The 9,695-nt window shown below is 42.8% G+C and overlaps 1 long non-coding RNA gene across 1 annotated transcript; it reads left to right on the forward strand.

Annotated features, from left to right (window-relative positions):
- Positions 1-133: 133 nt before the first annotated feature.
- Positions 134-8,845, forward strand: LOC141572165 (uncharacterized). Its single transcript, XR_012497357.1, has 3 exons — positions 134-269; positions 2,922-3,060; positions 5,718-8,845. It is a non-coding gene; the product is annotated as an uncharacterized LOC141572165 (long non-coding RNA).
- Positions 8,846-9,695: the final 850 nt, after the last annotated feature.

Here is a 9,695-nt window from a genome sequence, read left to right on the forward strand (position 1 = left end):
GCTGGTCGATAACTAATAACAGCAAAACGACAGCCCTGTGGTTAGCGCGGGAAGTGGAGGTGGAGGGGCGGCGTGCAGGAGCGGGAATCTGATGCGAAGGGAACTTCGCTTGCAGAGCACAGAAGCAAAGACGGAGGAATTGTCCTTACTGAAGTGTGGGGGTGGGGGAACCTTGGCCCCATCGCCGTCCCCATGAACCTGCCCTCTGCGGTGTTTAGAGAGCATCTACTCATTAAAAAGAAAAGAGGAAATGGCCCAGATCCCTTGAGGTATAAAACTGTGGTTCAAATACTGTTTATATGTTTGAAATGTTTACATACTTTTGCATCTGTTAAACTGGTGAATTGAGGTGACTCGGACAATGCGTAGCCCCCAAAGTTTCAATTACAGCAACATGAAAGAGTTGGGGAAGGGATCCCGAAGTATCCAAGTGCTTAATTGCTTCTGGACTTCAGTTCACCTTAAAATGATGTAGTTTTAACCTCATCCTGGTAGGAAGCAGTTTACTAGTGGAATATAAATGTCCAGAATAGGAATAATATTTAGGCAGACCAGAAATATTATTTAATTTCCCAAGATGTCCTTAATATCAAAATTAATTACCTGAACACCTGCTCACTAAACTTTCACCAGAGCATCTCGGATACTCCCTGCATGTTTATTTACTTAGCAATTTCAGGTAAACCATCAGATCACTGGTTTCTATATGATTTTAGACTACCGTCACCCTAGGTCAACTCGCAACTTTTGTAAAGCTTTTGATTTCACTTATTTCTCAGTTTTTCTTTTAATCTCATATGATGGGTCAATGTCACCTACCCAAAGAAAACACTAAGTTTAGGCTAAAGTAAAAACAGTCAGACACAGATCAGGTACACTTTTCCTAAAACGAATGAACTTTCTCAGAAATTAACAGGATGCTATATTTTTATTCAACCAAGTAAGTTTTCCATTGTGAGAGTCTATGCAATAAACAACAGGGTTTTGTTCAAAGAAAATTCTGGTCATAACCTGTTCTTCCTTTCCTGTCCTTTCACAGATTCATTCATTCAGCAAATGTGTTTTGAGCACCTACTACTTTACTTGACAGGAACTGTTCTAGGAACTTGGAATACTTCAGTAAACAAAACAAAGAATACTGCCTTCATGTTGCATTACATTTTAATCAGTCATTTGTGTGTTTTTTTCTTCTGCAAATTGTTCACAAACAACAGACAGAAGGAGATTGCTAATGACAAAAATAGCAAACTAGAGCTTTTCACACTTTCGTACACATGTCCTCTGCACCAGGTTTAGTTAGTTTCAACATTTTCCTCACTCATCTACTTTTAGAAGTTCAAAACAACAGTCATTGTATGAAACTTTTGAGACTTTAGCAGTCTATCTTGTTTTAAAATGTGATTGCTAATCTTCAACGCCATCTTCTGGTTTACTCATTTGTCATATTGATCTACTAGAAGTGATTTTTTTTTATGATGAGGTGACTATAAAAAATAATATTTTTAATCACTAAAACCCTTTATGTCCTCATTACCCCTGGGGAAAAGGAGGGAGTGAATAGGTATGCACTGCCAGTTGCTCACCAGACTTTTATGCCGTAGTCATAGTTGAAACAAAAATGACAACTTTTTAAAGTTGACCATGTCCCCACACATTTGAGAAAATCAAACTTTTCATCAGTGAAAGACTAGACATTTATTGTCAAGTGTCACAAGTTGTTAAAAAGTGAAAACAAATAGGAAGTCAGTTAATTGAACGTCTCTCCAAAACAAAGACATCGTATTCTGTGAGATTATTTCAGTGACTTGTTCGATGCTGCAGTGCTGTTGTAGATGGAGCTCAATTGGAATGGAGCATTTCAATTTTCAAGTCACATTTATCATAGAGACTGTAAGAAAAGCTGAATTTACCTAAATTCATTATTTTAAAACTAAAGCTTTTAAAATTATACATTCACATGCAAGAAAAATATTTTAGAAAAACCCATAGTAGACAAAAAGTAAATTATAAAACCATGTTTAAGATAAAATTATTTTCTCACTAATTCATTCTCTAAAAGGAGAGAGAACCATGATTAATCAAAACCAATGAAACTATATCCTTCAAAAAGTATGAAGGGCAATCACTTTTTAATTACTTGTTAAAAATTAGGAAAATACTAAAAATATTTTGTTGATGTGATATAGTTCATATAGGATAAATATCTTCTCTAATGCTCTTTGGTTGTATATGTGTGCAATGTTAATTATTACCATGACCATGGCGTCTCATACGGCAGTATTATTAAACTATTCTTGTATCGTTATATGATTATATAAATAGTAATGTACCATGTAATAGCATAATAATATGCAATATATTACTATTGCATTACTATTGTATACTGTAGTAGCATAGTAATATAGTACTAGTATAGTATTACTATGCTATAGTAATATATGATATATGTAGTATTATATTATTATACAATATTATAGTATTGTATTATAGTATTATTATTCTATGGTATTATTCATAATTAAATGTTCAGGTGTGAGGGTCAGCTAGACCTTATTCAAATCTGTGAGATCTTGGATGAATTATTTAACCAAAATCTTACCTTCCCATGGACAATGAAGGTAATGACTTTTTTGCCTCCTTTTGTGCTGTGATAATGAAATGATGCTTAGCATAATACCTGGAACATCCTAAGTGTTCAACAAATACGATTATTATCATCACGTTCTGCTTCAATATTTAGGGAAGTTTCAGTGACTATTTCATTTGATCTCCCAACCAAATCTGCCCGGTGGCAGGGCAGACTATATTCAGCCCCATTGTACCGATAGGGAAAGCGATTCAAAGAGGTCCATTGAGGTAAAAATGTCTTGTCCATGGACTCCTTCTGACCAATTTGGTGGCTTGTTGCATTCATATTTCAGAATCAGCTCGAGTGCAGGCCTGTCAGTCTGGAAGTGGCACTTTAATTCTAGTCTGGCACTTATTGGTCAAGTCAGCATGGGTGAGATGCATTCTTCGTGACTTCATTCTTCTCGTCTGTGAAGTGGAGATTGGCAGCAGGTAACCATGGAACTGTCTTCCAACCCTAAACAATTTTATTTTTTTCTGCTCTAACTTAGAACAATTAATGGCAGCTAGTGGCCTTTTTGGTTATGGTAAATTCAGATTCAGAAAAGCTGCATTGTTCTAAAGCCACTGAACTAACCACTGGTCTTCACTTCATTCTTCATGAAGCTGTATTCATTTTGAGGAAACTGGAGGAAATGGGTGCTGCTTCTCAGCCACTACACTCGAATATTTAATCCTCTGAAAAAATTTAACTTTAAAGCTACTTATACAGAGGAGTTAAGACTCTGGAAATACAATTATATGCTAAATGTTATCACTGCACACCAAATTTAAATCAATTGAGTTGAACTTTCTTTGTAAAGTGGTAAATTTTTTGGTAATTGTAGTAGGGCACACAAACCTGGATGTTTTCTTACAGAGCTGCATACATGTTCCTAATTTCGTTTGCAAAGTGCTCTGAGTTTCTTCAATGAAAGAATTTTGCAGAGCTACAGCATTAAGTATTCCCAGAACATGGGCTGTTCAGGACTCGTTTGTGACCTCTGTAAAGTGCAGAGCTTATATGCATGGCTTTTCCCTAGGCACAAAGAATGATGCACTTTCATGCTTATAAGAAATTGGACCTCTCATTTTAATCAATTAGATAAAACAAAATCAAAGACACTAAGGCTACATTGTCTCCTTTCCCTTTGTTTACAAACAACTGTTCCCTTTTTCTCTTCTCACCACTGTTCTAAGAAGTTTCCTTATAAGACTTTCATGCTCTCTGAATTGTTGTACTCTGCATAAGTACTGACTTGGCTTTTAACAAGGGACCATTTGATACTGCCAACTCCCTTTGTCAAACCAACAAAAATGCAAACGGTTTGCAATAAGTTTGGGCAATTTTCTGAAAATTGAAGCAATAGCTTAAAAGCACATAGCTTTATCTAATTCCTCCCATTGGTAGCAGTTCATAATGTTGGGTTATTCTGAAGTTCATCAACTGTCCTTTCAGCTGAATATTGTAAAACAACACACCACCACTTGTCATATATTAAGTGTTACTTCTGAGACTCAAGGGCACTCTGGGTGGTAGAGTATATCTTCAGGAAAGGTCAAATTATGCTGTGGTTATAAGTCTCCAAACCTCCAGAGCTTTCAACCACACAGAGGTATCTCTTATTCACATGAGTTATTCACTGCTGGTCACCACTACTCTGAGAATGCAGGCTGGCAAAGCAGCACCTATGCATCTAGAATGTTCCTGGTCATATGGCATAGCAGAAGGATACAGGGAGAACCATGTGCTGGTTCTTTAAGCTTCACACCATCATTTTTCATATACCCGTTACAAAGTAAGAACTGTACTGAAGGAAGAATTACCTGGCTATAGCGTGGGTGAGCTAGGAGAGAAAAAAAAGGCCAGGAGTCACAGGAGGCCTCAGGTAAAATGTAAGCACACTTGTACTGGAGAGAGGTGGATGGAGGAGTGTTTAGAGGAGGAAAGGAAGAGTGCCCAAGGGGCGGGGTTTATATGGCACAATGAGGTAGAGTCAAAGATCACTGGAGAGTTTCCAGGCTCAGAGACTGGGGATGTGGTATGACCAAGAACCTACATGAGAAAATCTGAAGGAGGAACAGGTTTATGAGGGACTAGATGGGATATTTAGGATGACATCCCAACACCCAGGTTGATGTAGGTAGGTGATGTGGTTTCTTGATCATCTTTGAACCATAACAGCTAAAAGTGCTGAGTGCCTCAGTGCAATGTGCTCAAAAAATGATGTGTCTTGCCTCTAAGGACATGCTTCTGGGACAAGAAAATAATGTGATGCTTGTCCTCCCTGGTAGACCCTGAGAGGGAGGTTAGCTATGGGATGTTCATTAGGGATCGCTCTTGGGTCGAATACTTGTGGAGTCAGGGAAGGAATCAGGCCTAGGCAGGAAGAGAAGCTGAGATGCAATGCCTACCAAAGGCCCTAGTCAGTGTAGCGCAGAGCTCAGGAGCCAGGCAGGACCTGCTCCGTATTGGGGTAAAGAGGCAGGGCCATCAGTCACAGGGGCAGGCTGCCCTTGGAAGGAGGCGTGCATGGGCAAGGCGGTTTTCTTCAGCTGGAGCAACCTCCAAACAGGGCTGCCTGCGAAGAACCAAACCAAAACATCTTACAGGAGCAGCTCAGTAGGGGGAGTGACTCACTGTCCGGTGGGGACCTGAAAAGTTCATGGTAGCCCTAACTGACCCAAGTCTGCTGCCTGCTCTGCTTTTGATCGACTTCCTCAGATAGGTCCTGGGAGCAGGTCCTCCAGCCTTCCAGTGGTGTTTGTTCCTGGAGTAGGGTTGTCAGGTTGAGCAAATAAAAATGTAGAACTCCCAGTTAAATTTGAATCCCTGATAAACAATGAGTAGTTTTTGTTTTGTTTTGTTTTGTTTTTTAATGTGGGTATGTTCCATGCAATATTACAGACATGCTTATACTAAAGAAACTGTTCATTGTTTATCTGAAATTCAAATTTAACTGGGCATCCTGTATTTTATCTGGCAATCCTATCCTGCAGGAAACTTAGAAAAAAAGGTTAATAGGGTAAATGACAGCCCTACTACTGTTGCTGGTTTGGGGGCCCCAGTTGGAATTGATTAATTGTGTTTCCTCCTCTTTCCTTTCCAGATTCCTTGACTTTTAGCCAGCCACTCTGCTGGGCCAGTGGCTGACTTGGTGGCAAGCCCTAGACCTTCATCCCTGAGGACTTTGAACCCCTCCTCACCATACCCTTAGTGGTCCAGGGTGCTGCACCCCCAGTTACTATTTGCTATCAAAACTGTACAAAGGAGCACACAAGGAGCCCAAATGAATCACTCGGTCCTACCTTACTGTAGTCCAGCAGTCCACATCTGATGATCAGAGTCAAGATGGTGACTTCTCACCTGCCCAAAGGGCCTCCCAGATGGCTGCCATAGCTTAGTGGGACCCTCACTATGTTTCCTGGGGGTAGAGTGACCCTTTTGGAACGAGGACTTCTAACTTGCAGAGCCCAGCTTTGCAGAGACGAGACGCACGTCTTCACCGGGTGGTCTGTGGAAGTGATGACGGTGATCCCAGTTCCACCCCTCGGCTCCCTGCCCCATATGTTTCCAGCATCTCCTGTGGCTTTGCTGGCTGTTCAGTCCCATCTCTCTCCTGTGCACCTCACCCCCAATACCTTGGCACAGCACTCTTAAAACCCAGGCTCACAAATGCCCTCCCAGAGGTGTTGCAGGCCATTCTGGCACTGTACCTGCACGTTGCAGCAGACTTTCTCTAACTTGACCCAGGTTGCTGGCCTGCTGGCCAGCCAGAAGGCGTGATGGGCAGAGCCTGAGGGAGCACATATCCTACAGAGGAGAAGCCTCTGCATCATTTCTGAATAAGGAGAGCGCTAACCCTATGGGAGAGACAGGGCCACTTCTGCCAGCCACGAGACTTCTGGGGAATCTGGCGACTCAGGCCATTCTGCAGGGCTTTCAGCAGCCAGGGGGTAAACCCTTCATTCCTCAGTGTGATCTGGCGGTGCCTCCAGCATGGACTGCAGGAACCCAGTGCACTTATCTGTGCAATTCACTGACTTATTCCTTTTCAATGTGATGTGGTAGAGGTGACGGCCACATTAGAGGTCACTTCATCTCTCAGTGAGCTAACAGGTGTGATGGGCAGGGGGAAGACTGTAGAACCAAGAACTGCAGGAAGGCTTCTGGGAGTTTTCAAGAGAGTTTGATAGGAGAAGTGATATTTGAACAGATCTTTGATGGGAGAGCTGGGCTTTTCCAGGCAGGACAGGGTGGGGGAGCATTCCAGGGGTGGAATTCATGGGCAATGACAAATAGGCCAGGGAACCCATGGCCTGGAGTGGGAACTGGGAGTAGGGTGGCGTGGACAGCAACACCTGGAGCCTGTGGGGAAGGAGGTAGTGGGGAAGGAGAGGTGTCCCTCTGGTCGCTTGGGGAGGGTTTGAAGAGGGTGTTTTAGAAACTGTTGGTTCCTCCTTTGCTTCATGCTTTATGTGTTAGAACAGCCTCTCACACATAGTGGTTTAAGTGCTTTATACCCATTAAGTGATTTTAGCAAGAGAGTTGCTAAGTGTACTTTAAGTTGGATATTAGGCAACTCAAAAAATCCTCTTACAATTACCCTCCACATATGTTTAGGTTTAGCTTAAAAAATCTGAACATATTTTCTTTGTAATATGCTAAGACTGCTATTTATGAATGTAGCTGATTTGTCCTGTTTCAGAAGTGTGAGAGGGCTGCCCAGGCCAAATCCGATGGCAATTCAATTTGGACGGGGGCTTAGATATATGTTCTTCACTTATTCTGCAAAGCCACCAGCAGCTGTGGAAATGAACACCTTCAGAAGTTTGATGTGGAATTCCTGCTTTGGGTCTCTGAACTAGAACAAAAGGCTGGCCTTTCAAGAGCCTTCTGATTCTGCCTGGGGCAGGACACATGCAACAAATCCACGGAGTCATCTAAGTGCAGAAATTTGTCTTGAGACACAGAGGTTAACATGTGGCCTCCCCACTCTGGTTTGGAAGCCCGGACTGCTCCCAGACACATTCTGACTGTGGATAAGAATTTGTGCCCTTTCTGAGTGCCTTGGCACAGTGTGATGTCCTCCCTCTGAATGCTTGTCTGCCAGCAGCAATCAGCTGGCTACACTGGGCCTTGATTCTGATACTTCAGGGAGGCTTTGTGACACATTTGAAGATAGTTGCCTCAATCGTTTTCACTTTAAGCCAGTGGGGAAATGAAGCAGCCATTACGATTCCCTTTTAGAGATGAACACTTGATACAGAAGGAGTTATGAGAGTTGCCTGATGTCAACAGAATGAGCTGGGCAGTGAGGACACTCTCGGCCACATGCCATGCTGATGGCTCAGTCCCAGCCTCTGACTTTTTACCCAGCCTTTCTGCCGGTCCCCACCCTTGATTGTCACCTCCTCCCCCTACACTTGCTCCCTTCCCCTCACTCAGGGTTGTCCTGAGGAAGCGAAGCCACACAGACTTGGTCTGGCTTGTGTCTGCGCTATCCAGCTTGGACCTGCAGACTGTGTTTTCTCCTTAACTCCCTCCTCACAGTTCACAGCGTCCCAGGGCTTTGTCTCCTCTGCTCACCTCCACCTCCCTCTCCCACGGAGATGAGACTGTCCAGGCATCTCCCCCTCCAGCTTCTCCTCCTGACTTAGAGGAGGTTTCTGTGTCTACTTGCAACTTGTTGATATGGCTGAATGAGTGAATAAGGGGGTAACTGGAAGTGCCAACACGATGCTTGTCCTATGTCCTCAGCAGCCCCTGCAGTCAGACCCACGTGCTCGGTGGGGTTCTGCTTTGACTTTGCCATTGCGTCTCACACCTTCAAAGTTATGTGCTGAACTGGCACATAGGAGCAGGAGAGTAAGGCAAGTGGAGGTACTCGTGGCCTGCAGGAATGGACAGCATTGTGCTGGTGGCATTCAAGAGGGACAGTCTGGACATTGCATAAGACATTTTGGCCTTCTTGAAAGGCAAATGTTCTAAGTTGTTTTTCACAAGGCTTGTTGGACAGCACCTGATAAGGGTACTTGAAGTGAACCGCAGAGGGTTTTATGAGGACAAGTCTGCTCAGAAATGTCTGAGACCTCCAGTGAGATGTGGGCGCTCGTCCCTGCGGGCCTCGCGAACACCTCGGCTGTCCCTCTCCCCTCCTACCCCTCTGGGCCTTGTGTGTGTGTGTGTGTGTGTGTGTGTGTGTGTGTGTGTGTGTGTGTGACGGGGGAGGGCCAATCCCATTACCCTGGGGACCTCTTTGGGAAGAGTGACTCAGGCTGTCTGCACTCCTGCAGCCCCTGTGGTACCGCTCTCAGGAGGCTTCCAGCAATTATTGAACTAACTAGTGTCCCTCATCCAGTTTAAACTGAAATTTCTGTTTTGAAACTCCCTTCAGAAATTCCCTTTCTCTTATAAACATTGTGCCTTTTCTTTCACCTCTTTGAAAAATCATTCAAAGCCAGTAGGCAGTGAATAAACCTATAGATTTGTCTGTTCATTTCTGCTTACTGAATTAGCTTCTCTGTTTTTATTTGGTATTATCTATGAAGTGTAACAAGGAACAAACTTACATAGAAAATAAGGCCTCAGAGGGGCTATGCTATGAACATTTTACTAAGCTTCTTTGGCAGACGTATTTTATCTTGGACAATTGGTGTGTCATTGTGGTTCCCGACAGTGGAGTCACGATGGCACTTGGCTAGTTCATCCTGGATGACCTATGTGGAACTTTTGGGAGGCATGAAATTTTGCATTTTGCCAATTTGTGATTTATAGGAACTTTTTGTTTTATAAGTTAATATGCTGTCCCTTTTTGGGGGTAAATTTTACTATTTCTTGGCTTCTTTATGTAGTGTCTGTAACCAAAGCCCCCCCTTATATGTTCTCTGCCTCCATCTTTATAAATTAGAAATTAATTGATATTCCTTTCTTCCCTCACAGAATCTTCCTAATTCCCTCAACGTTTCTTCCTTCTGAAAATTAAGTTCAGGGTCTGTCAGCAAAGTTGAGTCCCTGGATGTGTTCATTTTAATTTCCACATTAAAGCACCCAGTTGATGAGTGTATATTTAGTGGTTGCTGGTTTT

This window comes from Rhinolophus sinicus, linkage group LG06 (genome assembly GCF_036562045.2).
Source record: "Rhinolophus sinicus isolate RSC01 linkage group LG06, ASM3656204v1, whole genome shotgun sequence".
Classification (NCBI taxonomy): domain Eukaryota; kingdom Metazoa; phylum Chordata; class Mammalia; order Chiroptera; family Rhinolophidae; genus Rhinolophus; species Rhinolophus sinicus.